Below are 13,698 nucleotides of genomic sequence, written 5' to 3'. Positions count from 1 at the left end.
TGGGAATCCTATCTGGTCTCAGCGGTTGCAGGTCTCCCAGCCTCCGTCACCTGCAACGCAGTGGCTGCTGCAGCTCTGCACATCCTTAGGTGATGCTCAGCATCCCACCTGTGGGCAGGCAAGGCTCCACAGGCAGATGACAGCTGAACTGCCTCATTTATGGGAGGAAAAAAAAAAAAACAACCCCACAAATGTATGAAAGTAAAACATTAACTTTTTTTGAATGGGAAAATTTGGTCTTTGCTTCCCCTGGGTCCTTTCAAACTGCCAAGGCTCCTTCTGATCAAGGAACAGCTTCACTCCATTGTTATTTCCCCTGAAACATGTTTTGACCAATGTCCTGACCGGATAACGGCTACTTTCAGATAGGAATGCAGCAGATGGATAAAACTGCCCCAAGCAGTTACAGGCAGAAGTGACACTAGTGGAACACAGCTGATTCCCTGAGAGATCAGACTGCACGTCCTCAGGCTATAAACTACAGTGCTGAAGGAAGAATTGCTGGCAGGACTGTTTTCCAGGGAGGTGCAGGTCCAGCTGGTTGGTCTTTTCCAGTACTGACTGGGATCTCTTGGTTATTGGCCAGTGAAATCAGGCAGAGGTTAGATTTCATCAGTATAATTTGGCTTGCGGATGTCCTTACACAGATACGTTCTGCAACAGGAAGTTTGATTAGGGACAAAGGGTAGACCAGCATCTTTTGGCAGTGTTGAAATCCCTGTACGTGCAGAAGCATGCATGCAGGAGGTAACAGTGACAAGGCAGAGGAACAGTAATCCAGGGAGATTGATGGGATGCTTTGCTGCTCTGCTCTCTGCAAAGTGCTACTGTGCAAGATGCCTCCCTCCAGCAGCCAGGGCAGGACTGCTGTCTGTCGAGGAGGGCAAGGACAGGATACACAGAGCCTCTTGGCAGGGTGGTGTGGCTAATGCAGCTCAGATGTGCTTGGAAAGGCAGAGCCCTGCTCGGAAAACTGTCCCCTGCCGCCCTGATAGTGGGAGAGACTGATTCTGGCCATGGGTGTCCTTGGGATGTTGGAGACAGAAGTTTTTGCCAGATAATTGATCAACAATTTATAACACTGACACGTGACCAGACCTGAAGGTAACACTGCTCAAAGATCTACAAAAGCACAGAGGATTTCCAAAGGCAGAGCCCTGGGTGAGGCATTCCCGTGCAAATCTCCTCAAGATCCTTTTCAATAGGAGCTGTGTTAGGTTTTCTCTCACAGAGCAGCATATGCACCAAGCACAGCCTTTACCTTGGGGTAAAAAAATCTAAGGAAATGCAACACCTTTGACATAAATCAACAATGTTTGATTCACCATGGATAAAAGAGGGCTAAATTTCCAGAGCCAAAAATCTGGTGTCACGGAGAATATGCAGTTAGCAGTCCAGTGAAAAGACTAATTGAGGCATTACTGAAGAGCCATAAAGAAATGATTTATTGCTCAGTCCTTGCAGAGACACTACTGCAAAGCCCTGTAAGCAAACAAATGCTTGGGTTCCCACTGAGCAACCGCAGCGCATGCAGAGCTCCTAACACCCAACAAGCCACCTCATAGAATCACAGAATGGTTTGGGTTGGAAGGAACTAGGGTCTAGTTCCAACCCCCTTGCCATGGGCAGGGAAACTCTCCACTACACCAGGTTGCCCAAAGCCTCAACCAAACTGGCCTTGAATGCTTCCAGGGATAGGGCATCTACAACTTCTCTGGGCAACCTGTTCCAGGGCCTCGCCACCCTCACAGTGAAAAATTTCTTCCTTATATCCAATCTAAATCTCCTCTCTTTCAGTTTAAATCCATTGCCCCTTGTCCTATCACTACACGCCCTTGTAAAAAGTCCCTCTCCAGCTTTCCTGTAGGCCTCCTTCAAGTACTGAAAGGCTGCGATAAGATCACCCCGGAGCCTTCTCTTCTCCAGGCTGAACAGCCCCAACTCTCTCAGCCTGTCTTCATAGCAGAGGTGTTCCAGCCCTCGGATCATCTTCGTGGCCCTCCTCTGGACCTGCTTCAGCAGCTCCATGTCCACCAAGGACTCCTGCAACTGAAATTTGAGTGTGTCTCAATGTCCACAGTTTGCCTGAATAAAAAGGCCCTACCTCTGTGATGGCTGGATGCAGATTTGGGTCTTCAAGCACACAGTCGTCAGGTATCAGTGCCTGAACTCCCTGGTGTATCATTTCACGTTACAGAGATGTGGCAAGCCAGGGCTTTGGAAAGCCTCCTCCTTCCAGCTCTCAGCAGGAGACCAGAGGAGGCACCTCGCTCTGCCAGGTTGTGCAACAAATTCACAGTTTACCCTCGGTGAGGCAGATGATCACCTTTGCTGTGATAAAGGTTATGCCCATATGCAAAGTGAGGAAAAATAGGAGAGAGTGTGGTTCTTCATCAAAACAATACAGTTTTCCTACTGTATTTCTCATGCTCAGGCACTGTTAAAGGCACTGCCACCTCCCCAAATGAACCCAAACCAGGATAGCTTAATAGCAAATTAGTTACTGGTAGGAAAGAAATAGCATTTGCCCCACTTTCACCTTGCAGGCAGGGCTCAACCTGTTTAAAGTCTGCTTAGGCATGCTGCACACAAAAATATTGGCCAACACCTAACGTCTTAAGTCTAACGCTTGGGAAATACAGAACTCCTAAGGGTAGAGGCACTTGTGGGTGTATAGGATTAAGACCAAAGATCATCATGCTATTTCCTACCTGTTCTCTTTTTTGACTTTCACTGGTGCTTGGCTTGCCCATTGAGGCTTCCCCAACGTTACTAAGAGTCGACTCTGCACCAACTGCCTCTACAGCAAATCTCCGGGGACACACTGTGGGAACAGAGGCACTCTGATGCTTTCTTAGTGAAGTCATAACTCCCACTAAGTCCCTCAAGACATGAAGTCCCTTGATCCATGCATTGGCTCAGCCCAAACCATTATATGATATGGCTCACTATAAAACAAACTCTATTTAAACAAATAGGGTTTGAAAAAAGCCCATGTCAGAAACAGGATAAGTATCATGGTTCAGCCCAGCGGCGGCTCAGCCACCGCTCCCCGCTCTCCTCAGTGAGAGGGAGAGGAGAGAAACGTAACAGGAGGGCTGAGGGTGAGACAAGAACAGGGGGGGAGCACCCACCAACCGTGGCCCTGGACAAAATGGACTCAGCTTGGGGAAAAATCAATTCAATTTATTAACAGTTACTTAAGAGGATAACGAGAAACAAAGCCAGATCTCAAAAACACCTTCCCCCCAACCCCTGCCTTCTTCCCGGCTCTACCTCCTCCCCCAGCGGCGCAGGGGGACAGGGAATGGGGTCTTGTCATGGTTTGATGTGGGGGGGGGTGGGGGTTCTGGTGGCAGGAGAGGGGTTTTGCTCCCTGTGACCTCCCCGGTTTTGGAACCGGGTTACACTTAGTTCTGGCCACCAGATCAGACTGCCATCCCCCTCGGGGTTGAGCCAATAGGGCGCCTCTGCGAATTGCCCTATTTAAGTCAGGACAAAGGAACCAGAAAAGGTGCTTCGCCCAGGAGCGAGCAGAGAAGGGAGGAGGGCACTGCCCCTGCATCGACACCAGGTCGGTGAGGATGGAGCGGGAGGAGGTGTGCTGGAGCCGAGTTTCCCCTGCAGCTGGTGGTGAGACAGCAGGCAGCCCCCCTGCAACCAGGACGGCCTCAGTGGAGTAGAGACCCACTCGCAGCCTGTGGAGAGGAGATGCCTGAGCCTGAGGATGGTCGTGTTGGGACGCACGACCAGGCAGAGAGGCATCTGGAGCCTGCGTGACGACCCACGCTGAAGGGAGTGGCAACACCTCCCTAAGTATCCGAGACTGTGGTAAAGCCCACACCGGAGCAATCTGTGGGGAGGATTGTTTCCAGTGGGCTGGACTCACGCTGGAGAAGTTTGTGGATTTTTCCTCATGAGTAAGGGATCCACTGGAGCAGGGGAAAAGGGTGTAAGGACTCCTCCTCCTTTAAGAAAGAAGCAGCAGTAACAGCACGGAATGAACTGACCTGCACTCCCCCAGTCCCTGCCCCCTGTGCTGCTGGGGGGAGGAGGTAGAGCCGGGAGGAAAAGGAAAGGGGGGGGGCAGGGCGGGGGAACGAAGGTGTCGGGTTTAAGATCTGACTTTGTTTCTTTTTATCCTCTCACGTAACCGGTTTTGTTTCCCTCTGTCCTTTTAAGTAACCATCAATAAATTGTTTTGCTTTTAAGAAAGCCAAGTCTGTTTTGCCCGGGACCATGGTTGGTGGGTGCTCCCTCTGTTCTTGTCTCGACCCTCACTCCCTTTATTATATTTTTCTCCTCTCCACTTTACTGGAGGAGGAGAGACTGTGTGAGTTTTAGTTGCTGGATCAGCCTAAAACCACGACAGGGCTGCAGGTCAGTTCATCACACGTTGTTTCTGTCACTCCTTCCTTAAAGGTGGTGGACTCCCCACACTCTTCCCCTGTTTCAATGTGAGTTCTTCCCATGGGAGACAGCTCTCCACGAACTTCTCCAAATGAGTCCTTCCCATGGAATGCAGTCCTTACCCATCAGACTGTTCCAGGACAGGCTTTTCCCACTGAGTCACAGCCTCCTTCAGGTGCAGCCACCAGCTCTGGTGCGGGGTCCTCCCCAGGCTGTGGTGGGTCTGTGCCCCACTGAGTGTGTCACGGCTGCAGCGGGGCTGCTGCCCCTCACCGCGGGCTCAGGGCACGCCCCGCTCCGGCACCTCCTCCCGCCCCCCCGCACTGACCGCGGCCCGCGGGACCGTTTCTCTCCGCTCTCCGCCCTCTCCAGGTCACTTGGCCCAGTGGCACCCCGGCACAGGGTGCTCCTGAGCTCTCCCTGCTGCGGCCATCTCCAGCCGGTGGCACCAGCCCAGCATGGGCAGAACCGCCCGGGGGTGGGGAGGGGGCAGCCCCCGCTCCCCCCTGCAGCTCCAAAACCACCTTTGGGGCTCCTTTGTCCCTACTTAAATGGGGTGTCAGCAGAGGCGCTGATGGCTCAGCCCGGGCCTGAGAGGATGGGGGGGTCCGACCGGGCAGAGAGCGGCCCGACCACTGTTGGAGCCCGGGAAGTCACACAGGGTGCAGCCCCTCCACTGCTACCAGAACCCTTTGAACAAACCCAACACAACGAGTAAGAAAGGTCTTCACAGACATTCAACCATTGAAACGGTTGTGCCTTCACTCCCCCAGGACATTGCCTGCAGTTACCCTGGCCAGGGCGGTGGGCAGCAGTGGGCAGAGGCTCTCACTGTCTCTGCTGGATTCAGCCTGGTGCCCACCCTGCCTGCCCTGGGAAAGGGGAGAGCACTGGGGATACTGGAAGAGATGTGTGTGTGTGCTGGAGGAGAAGAGAAGGGTCTGCCCAGCACAACAGGGAGGTTGCTCCCAAGGAAGCAAACAAGCCGCAGCTCACATGGGAAACTGCTGTGGCTTGTCTGCCAGCCCACAGCATCTGTCCCTTATTGGCTCCCTATTTTATAGTCTGAGAATATCAAGCATAAAACACATTTTCCCATACTTTTAGGTTTTCTGTCTGTGAACATCTGGCACAGAAAACATTAATTAGAGGTTGGAAATTCCTCCCCCCTGAGGAGGAACAATTCAACAGAATACAAGTCAGCCACTGTGTCCCGTGGGAAAGGTCCCCACACCAGAGCAGGGGAAGAGTGTGGGGAGTCCTCCCCCTTTAAGGAAGGAGCAGCAGAAACAGTGTATGATGAACTGACTACAACCCCCATTCCCTGTCCCCTTGCGCTGCTGGGGGAGGAGGCAGAGCTGGGAAGAAGGGAGGGGTGGGGGAAGGTGTTCTTAAGATCTGACTTTGTTTCTCATTATCCTCTCTGAATGTGACTGGTAACAAATTAAATTGATTTGTCCCAAGTCAGGCCTGTTCTGCCCATGATCATGGTTGGTGGGTGATCCCTCCTCCCTGTCCCTTGTCTCAACCCACGAGCCTTTTGTTGTATTTTCTCCTGTCCATCCCACTGGCGGGGAAGAAGGAGTCAGTGGCCGCGTGATGCTTAGTTGTCAGCTGGGACTAAACCACAACTGTTTAAAAAATTTCTGACCTGCAGCAGCACTTTCTGTGGGTGCTTTTCATGGCACCACAATGCATGAACTGTCCACTCAAAACTGAGCTTAACTAAACAGCATGGTGTGGGGCAGGGCAAAAATGCCTTTGGATTCCTTTGGTCCATTAAAATCACAGCATGCCTGACAAGTTAACCAGCAATAGAGATATATTTTCATTTCAATCCAGCTGTTCATTTGAAAATGACAGAGCATACTTGCTTGTGAAGAAACATCCCACCCTCTGTTCTGCCACCTGACAAGAGCGGCTGTGTGCTCCCCATCCATTTCTCTAAAATAAAAAATATATATAATCACTGGATTTGGCACAAACCACCCTCCACAGCTGTCTAAAGTCTGCTGGTGGGCCAGCTCCTCCCGAGGCACTGTCCTCAGGAGCCCACGAGCGAGCAAGCAGGGCAGCACACCACAGATCTTGCAGACCAGAAGGATGCTGGAAGAGACCTCAGGAGATCATCTAAGTTCAACCTCCTGGGCAGAGATGAGTCAAACATGTCAACAGTCGGGCAACTGGTTTAAAATTTAAGCAAGACGCATTTTAGACCTAGAGCAAACCCTAGACTTTGTTGGGGAAAGGGTTATAGAGGAAGCAAATATGGAGCTCACCTACTTTGGAGAAGGGGTGAAGGATGCCAAGACTGTAGTGACACTTGGTGGCACTGCTGGGAGCTGATAGAGAACTGAAAGCCCTTTAGGCAGCCCTGACCCCTACCCAGGTGTGTATTTTTAACTCCATGCTGGTTCCAATTCCTTTGTTTGTTTTTCATGTTTATAAGCTTGCAAGGGTAACAGCTTTGGTGGCATGAACAAGAGGTGTTCTGTACAAACAAGCTGAAAAAGGCAATACTACAACAACAGATACATAGGCAAGCGTGGGACTGCTCACAGAAGGGCAAGAACAGTTGAGTAACAAATGCTGCTTGATTCATTGGAGTGGTCCGAGAGCAATTGGGGGTTGTTCAGCCTGGAGAAGGCTCCAGGGTGATCTTAAAGCAGCCTTCCAGTACTTAAAGGGGCTACAAGAAAGCTGGAGAGGGACTTTTTACAAGGGTGTGTAGTGACAGGACAAGGGAAAATGGCTTTAAACTGAAAGAAGGGAGATTTAAATTGGATATAAGGAAGAAATTCTTCCCTCTGAGGGTGGTGAGGCACTGGAACAGGTTGCCCAGAGAAGTTGTGTCTGCCCCATCCCTGGGAGTGTTCAAGACCAGGTTGGATTAGGCTTTTTTGAGCAGCCTGGTGTAGTGGAGGGTGTCCCTGCCCATGGCAGAGGGGTTGGAACTGGATGATCTTTGAGGTCCCTTCCAACTCAAATCATTCTATGATTCTGATAATTTTATCTACTATCTCCGTTTTGCAATCCTATCCTTAGTTAGCAAAGACAGGAGGAAGGAAACCGTTTAACAATTCCCCTGCCATTTCACCAGAAACTGTATGACCATCGTTTAACTGATATTCCCAGGAAATAGACGTTTATGTTGCTTGAGCCAAAAATCACAAAATTATCACTGTTGGCAGAAGTATCTCAATTTCATCACCATATAAATGACTTACTGGAGAAAGAACAGAATGAACTTACCATTCCAGTACACAGCCAATGCACAAATTAGACACATCACTCACTGATAAACGGAGCAGAATAGCTTTAACATAAACATTTGTGACTCAATTCAATACTACTCACCCATTATATCACTGACAGTTTTCAGACAGAATCCTTTCTTTTGCTTGAGTTTCTTAGGGGCTGGAGAATACATGGAGTGTTGGATGGTGTGTCGGATGATGTGTCTTATCAAAGATTTTTTAGAAGTTCATGCACTTGGAAGCTTATGCTAGGAAGCATAATGTTTGCTGTTGCTTTTTTTTTTTCTTCTGATTATAGAACAGCAGATTCTGGAGATCAAAAGCAAGTGGCTGAAATGAGCAACGTCTCCTCAGCTCATGAATTCAAATCTGTCTGGAATGTCATATTCTTATCAACATAAATTAACATTTACACTTAAGATTTACTTCTCACTCATGCCGCAAAAGCATTTCAAAAAAATACTAACCTTGGAGCAGAAAAATATCCATAAATGCATTAGGAGTAAAAGCAACGAACCTCTTTGAAATGCTGTACAGCAGGAGATGTAATGTAGCTCTATGTAACAGTTCTAAGGAAGATAAAAGTAGCAGTATGCCATTTAATGAGACAACTTACCATCAGCACTGGGGCCATCTCTTGTGAAACGATGAGAGTAAAGGAGGAAACGGTCCTCTGGAAAGTTCACACCTTAAACTCACTGGAGCAGTGAGCCCCAAGACCTCTCACAACCACCCTTCAGTAGACTTTCTTACATAATGGAGGAATGTAACGCCATGTGGAAGTGGGATGGAAAGATATCAACATCAAGATGCGAAAAGTGGTAGTCTCCTGCAGTCCCCATGCAGGTATGTGCTTTCATAGTTGTGTGCGAGGGTGGTGGCAACAACATAGTCCCACAAATGCACTTAGATAGGAACTTAGTTTTCTTCCTCCTATAGATATAGCAGTAGACGTGATTCTTTATCACAAACATTGCAACAGAAGCAGGTACATGAGCAGAGGCCCTACCAGATCAGCTAACAGAGAACATATGGTTTTCTCTGGGTAAATCGTTTATCATTTCTCCAACTTGTGATTATTGATCTAGAGATCACACACATGCACACACTGTATCTACCTGTATGTATATATGAAAAGTTGTATGAATTCTGATATTGAAATAATTATAATAAAGCCACAATTATAATACTCCAAAGATAGATGTTTATTGAGTTGCTGAAAAATACAAGTATTCCAGTAAGTTTGTCACATTTAAATGTCAGCTAAAAAACCTACAGAAGTTCCATGTACAGTCTAGTCGTTCCACTTCCCCACTATAATGAAAACTATGTTAAGATGATACAAAGTCAAACCTTTAACAATCACCTGTGGATTTCAGAAAAGTTAACATGTTCTAATTCTTCTTCTATTGCCCTTACTAGTAGCTATGAGCTATTGTGCTGAGTTCTGCACCATTCAGTTCTGAAGGCAGTGTGCTATAGCTGTGAAAACTAGATATTCATATCGTATCTACTCTTTGGCTATATAATTGGATTAGCATGAGATTTCCATTATTAATGAGGCCTAACTAATTAAAACCACAAATAATTACACACATATTTTGCAAATAGGTTTAATCTGCTGAAGTCATTGCAACATCAAATGTCAAGCTTTAAAAAAGAAATACTCTTGGAATGGTTCTAGCAGCCATTTGAGTGGTATTTGTAGCCACTCAGTAACTGATTCATGTGTCTGAACACAGAACCAGAAACAGGAGAATTCTGTGAAACCACAGATGAGTGGAATTTTTTATGTATTTTTTTTAAACTCTCATACAGTTTCCACAAACTAAGGGTATCGGAACAGCAATGCTAGCCTGGGGCATTGTAGTTACATCCATCACTGGTGCAGACGTATCTTAATCAGAGAGGAAAGTTAAAAGGCTACAGTCATAACAATGAATCTTAAACCAATGCAAACCAGCAGCTGAAGACAGCAAGATGTACAACTGGTCTGTAAGGAGGACACTGAAGAGAGACTGTAAAAGCAGACACAGCGTGAGAACATACATTGCAGGTATCTGACAGACTACAGAGAGGTGCAGATTTTGAGCTTGAACAGAAAACAAAACAGTTTAATCTAGCAGTAGCTCACCATCTTTGATTGAGGAAATAGGCAAATAAGCCCAGTGTGACACGTGAGAAGGTTGCTGCAGTCAGCAAGACTAAGAACTACTCCTGAAGAAGCGCTGCGTGGAGGAAGCACTGCCATAAAGATTTATGAAATGTATTCAGTGCGTTAGTTCTCAAATCCTGCTGGAATCCACGCAGCCTGCCAGCAGCAGACGCCTTTAACAAGGCAGCTAGAGTAAACTATCTACGTTTTGTTTATAAGTAGATCCTGCCATTTACAATACTTTTAACATCTCGTGACTCAGTGAAAGAAGTCTGTGACTGAGCTGTATTATCCACAGCTGACAATCTAAGAGCAACACACTTGTTTGTGGCATCCTGAACAAACGTACCAAGCTCAAAGAAGAATATTACACTGCAAAGCTTCATGAATGTTACATTTCTCTGAATAAATCTCGTAGAAATCGGGGATTTTTTTTTTTTTGGCTTATACTACCTTCCTTATTCAACAGTGACCTTCCCCATGAAGATGACCAAGCACAGACAGGAATCTCATGGTTCATGGAGCCCAGCCTGGAATAGAGGCCTCTGCACATGGCATCATTCCCCCTGTGGACCTGAAAGGCCTTTTCTCAAAAGGAAAGTTTTCTTTATAGTCGGAAACTGAACAACAGACTTGCACACCACTTCGACCACAAACTCCTCATCAATAACTGCAAAAAAACTCCCAATTATTTAGATGCCTTTGTCAAGGGACGGTGTTCACTTTCTTTGTAATGGTGTTCCTCAATTTCTGCTTTATAGTCCCAAATTGTGCTTCATCAGGAAACAAAAGAACAGCTGGGCGCGTGCAGATGCAGAATGCACAGTCTCACAAATAAAAACATCTCTCAAAAGAGAGTATTTACTTTCAATATTCAGGTTTAATAATAAAATCGTCCAGATCTTTAAACAAACAGAAAGAAATTAAGGTAAAATCAGTTTCATCACACGGAATTCTATTTTAACCTACAGTTTGAAGAACCTAACTTAACTACAGCTCTAAAAACCTGCAGTTCTGCTTCCCTAATGCTGTGTTTAGCAATTAATGTCTGCAAACCACACAAAAGGTGATCTGTGCTATTGCTGGATACAACCCAGGGAAAGGAAGGGAAGCAGATCACCTTTGTCAGCAGGAGTTTCCGTCTTGGATTAAGTTTATTATTAGTAAGATTCAAAAAGTTATGTTGTTCCAAATATACATGCTATAAGACACTGGATGGTTTTCACGTTGTGTAAGACAGGCAAGTGTGTAGATCCTGCTACATGTGAAGGCATCTTTCTCTTCACATATTCTCGCCACCAATGTCCCTGTTGGTCAAAATTCAAGTCCTAACATACTTCATATGTAAGTGTCCTCTATTTTCCTGGAGTAAGAGTCAACATATCTGTTGTTTGTCACTACAAAAGAACACATTTTCTGTTATGTAATGAGGCAGGTCATTTATCTATCAAAACGGCAACACAGACATTTGAAAGGACACACAACAAATTCTCATTATTTACTACGAGTATAGAAAACCTGAAGTGAAACCAAAGTGAAAAACTTGACTACATGAAAGTTATGAAAGTTTGTATTTTATACACAGAGTATGTACACTGGTTTTGAAAATGTGGGTTTTATCCATGCAAATTTAATACAAAAAACTATTTACAAAAAATAACATTAGGAACCATTTTTCAACAGAAACATGTACGTTGGAAGCTCCAGCAATAATGGAAGTCCTGAAAAAAGACTCAATACAGTATTGTACAAGTAGACAATCTTCAGAAATGTGTAAGATGCACTTTACAAGAACATGAAATGCAAAATGAATTAAAATGCACTATCAAAGATGCTGCAAGTATATACACAATTTAAGCATCTATTTTTAAATGATCACTCTCCAACTGTGCCTCAGAACTACTTCTGTCATGTTCTGCACACATTTACATATTGATCGTTTGGCTACATTGCATTTTCTGAGTTCCATAACCACGAGTTACAAAATAAAATTACTAAATACCAACTGAATGATAACCGTAAAGCAATCACATTTTCCTTGTTCTACACATTACGTAACAGCAAAAAGCATTGACATTATTCCCAGCATAACCCACCAAAGAACCCTTCTGCAATGCCTGCGTATGCCCCTCATGGGAATCAAAGCCTTGCATTACCTGCTGGTGCAAGAGACAGACACACAGCTGCAGCTCGGAATTCCCACAGTTGCAGGAACACATGGATTCAGTAAACACAACTGTATTAACATTTGCATGTGAAGAGTACAATCTCCCACATGTTCCAGAAACAGTATTAATACTGAACGACAGGAGTTTCCATGCCAGGAAAGGCATGACCAAATCCTAAACAAATATAGCAATTCTGGAAATATTTCACTGGTTCACTTGTATTTTAAAAAAATCAAACAAAACAAAAAAAAAAGTATCCTTGTGATTATTTCCAAATATTATCTCTTTCAAAACCTGCCTTCATAGAACTATTGTGAGAAAAGTTATGTTTGCCTTATTTCACACAATTTTGAAAGAAGCAATGAAACCCTCATTAGTGCCAAGAATTCGTTTTAAATGACTGACTTCATGTTGTAGCTCAGTTACAAAACTATCGAAGGAAATTCTGGTTTCACTGAAGTCATAGAATCATTTAGGCTTGAAAAGACCTTTAAGATCGAGTCCAACTGTAAACCTAACACTGCCAAAAAGGAAAGTTTCCCAAAACAATTGGATTTGCTGTCAGTTTGAGCTATTTCTCTCCTTAAACATTTGCTAATATACTAAAGTAGTTCTGGAAAGAGTTTTTGGTTTTGTTTGTTTTAAGATTAGGATTCTAAAACGTGTATGGAAAAGCCACATTAAGAATTCTTGTTCGAAAATGTAGTTGGCTATAAAACATCTTAACTAAAAATGACTATGTCATTTTTATAGCAACTGGTATTCCTTCCATAGAAATTAACCAGGTGGCTTATAGCAATTTTGCCTCCCTTTGCTTCCCATGTTAAAAAAGAAAAAAAAAGTATATAAAAAAAGAGGGAACAAATGCTACATATAACCACAATTTTAAGTTAATATGTTGTCAGAATTGTGAAATGTGAAATAAAGACAAATAAAGCAAAGTGGTATTTTATTATCTAAGAAGCACAGGAGCCAGAACTGCTCCTGTGCAGTGGCAAGTTTAAACTAAAATTCAGTTAATCAAATGTTCTCTATTTTAACAGTCAAGATCAGCAGAAATTTTCTTCACAGGAAGAGAGTAATTTTTCACCTTCAGATTTATTTTACCAAAAAAAATACGTGCCATAAAATTCCTGATTAAAAAAAATACAGTTCGCCTTTCTCTCCATTTGCAAATGAATTATGCATATCCCACAGCATGTTGCGTATGGAACAAGAAACAGAATTACTGTTTGGATTCATTCAGGTGAGAGGACAAGCGGCACACTGAACTGTTGAAAGCCACAGTGCAATTTTCAATCAGTAAAGTTCTGCAGCTCCTAAAGCAAGATTCCTCTGTCTCACTACATCATTCTTTGCCAGTGGAAGTTATTGGTAAACATCTACTTATCTGTTACTTTCAAGTTAAGTTATCGTTTTCCTTAGCGTTCTTATTCAGATTGCAAACATCTGTTTAAAAGCACTCTGCAGCCTATGCAGGAGGAGGCAGCAGCATGAAGCAAGAAGGTGTTTCCTTCAGAAGGTGCAGAGTCCAGTCTCACCAGTACAAAGCCAGAGCAGTGCGAATGGCATCTACCCAGGGCTTGGGATGGGCAATGTTCTCTGCACAATCAACCAGGCTTCCTGCAGCACTGGGATATGGCTATCCAAAATATACAGTCTTTGGGAAAACAAAGATACCAAATTTCTTATTATTGTCACGTTTATG

Source organism: Tauraco erythrolophus, chromosome 13 (genome assembly GCF_009769465.1).
Source record: "Tauraco erythrolophus isolate bTauEry1 chromosome 13, bTauEry1.pri, whole genome shotgun sequence".
Taxonomy (NCBI): domain Eukaryota; kingdom Metazoa; phylum Chordata; class Aves; order Musophagiformes; family Musophagidae; genus Tauraco; species Tauraco erythrolophus.
The sequence above is the reverse complement of the archived record's forward strand: the minus strand, read 5'-3'. Positions refer to the sequence as shown.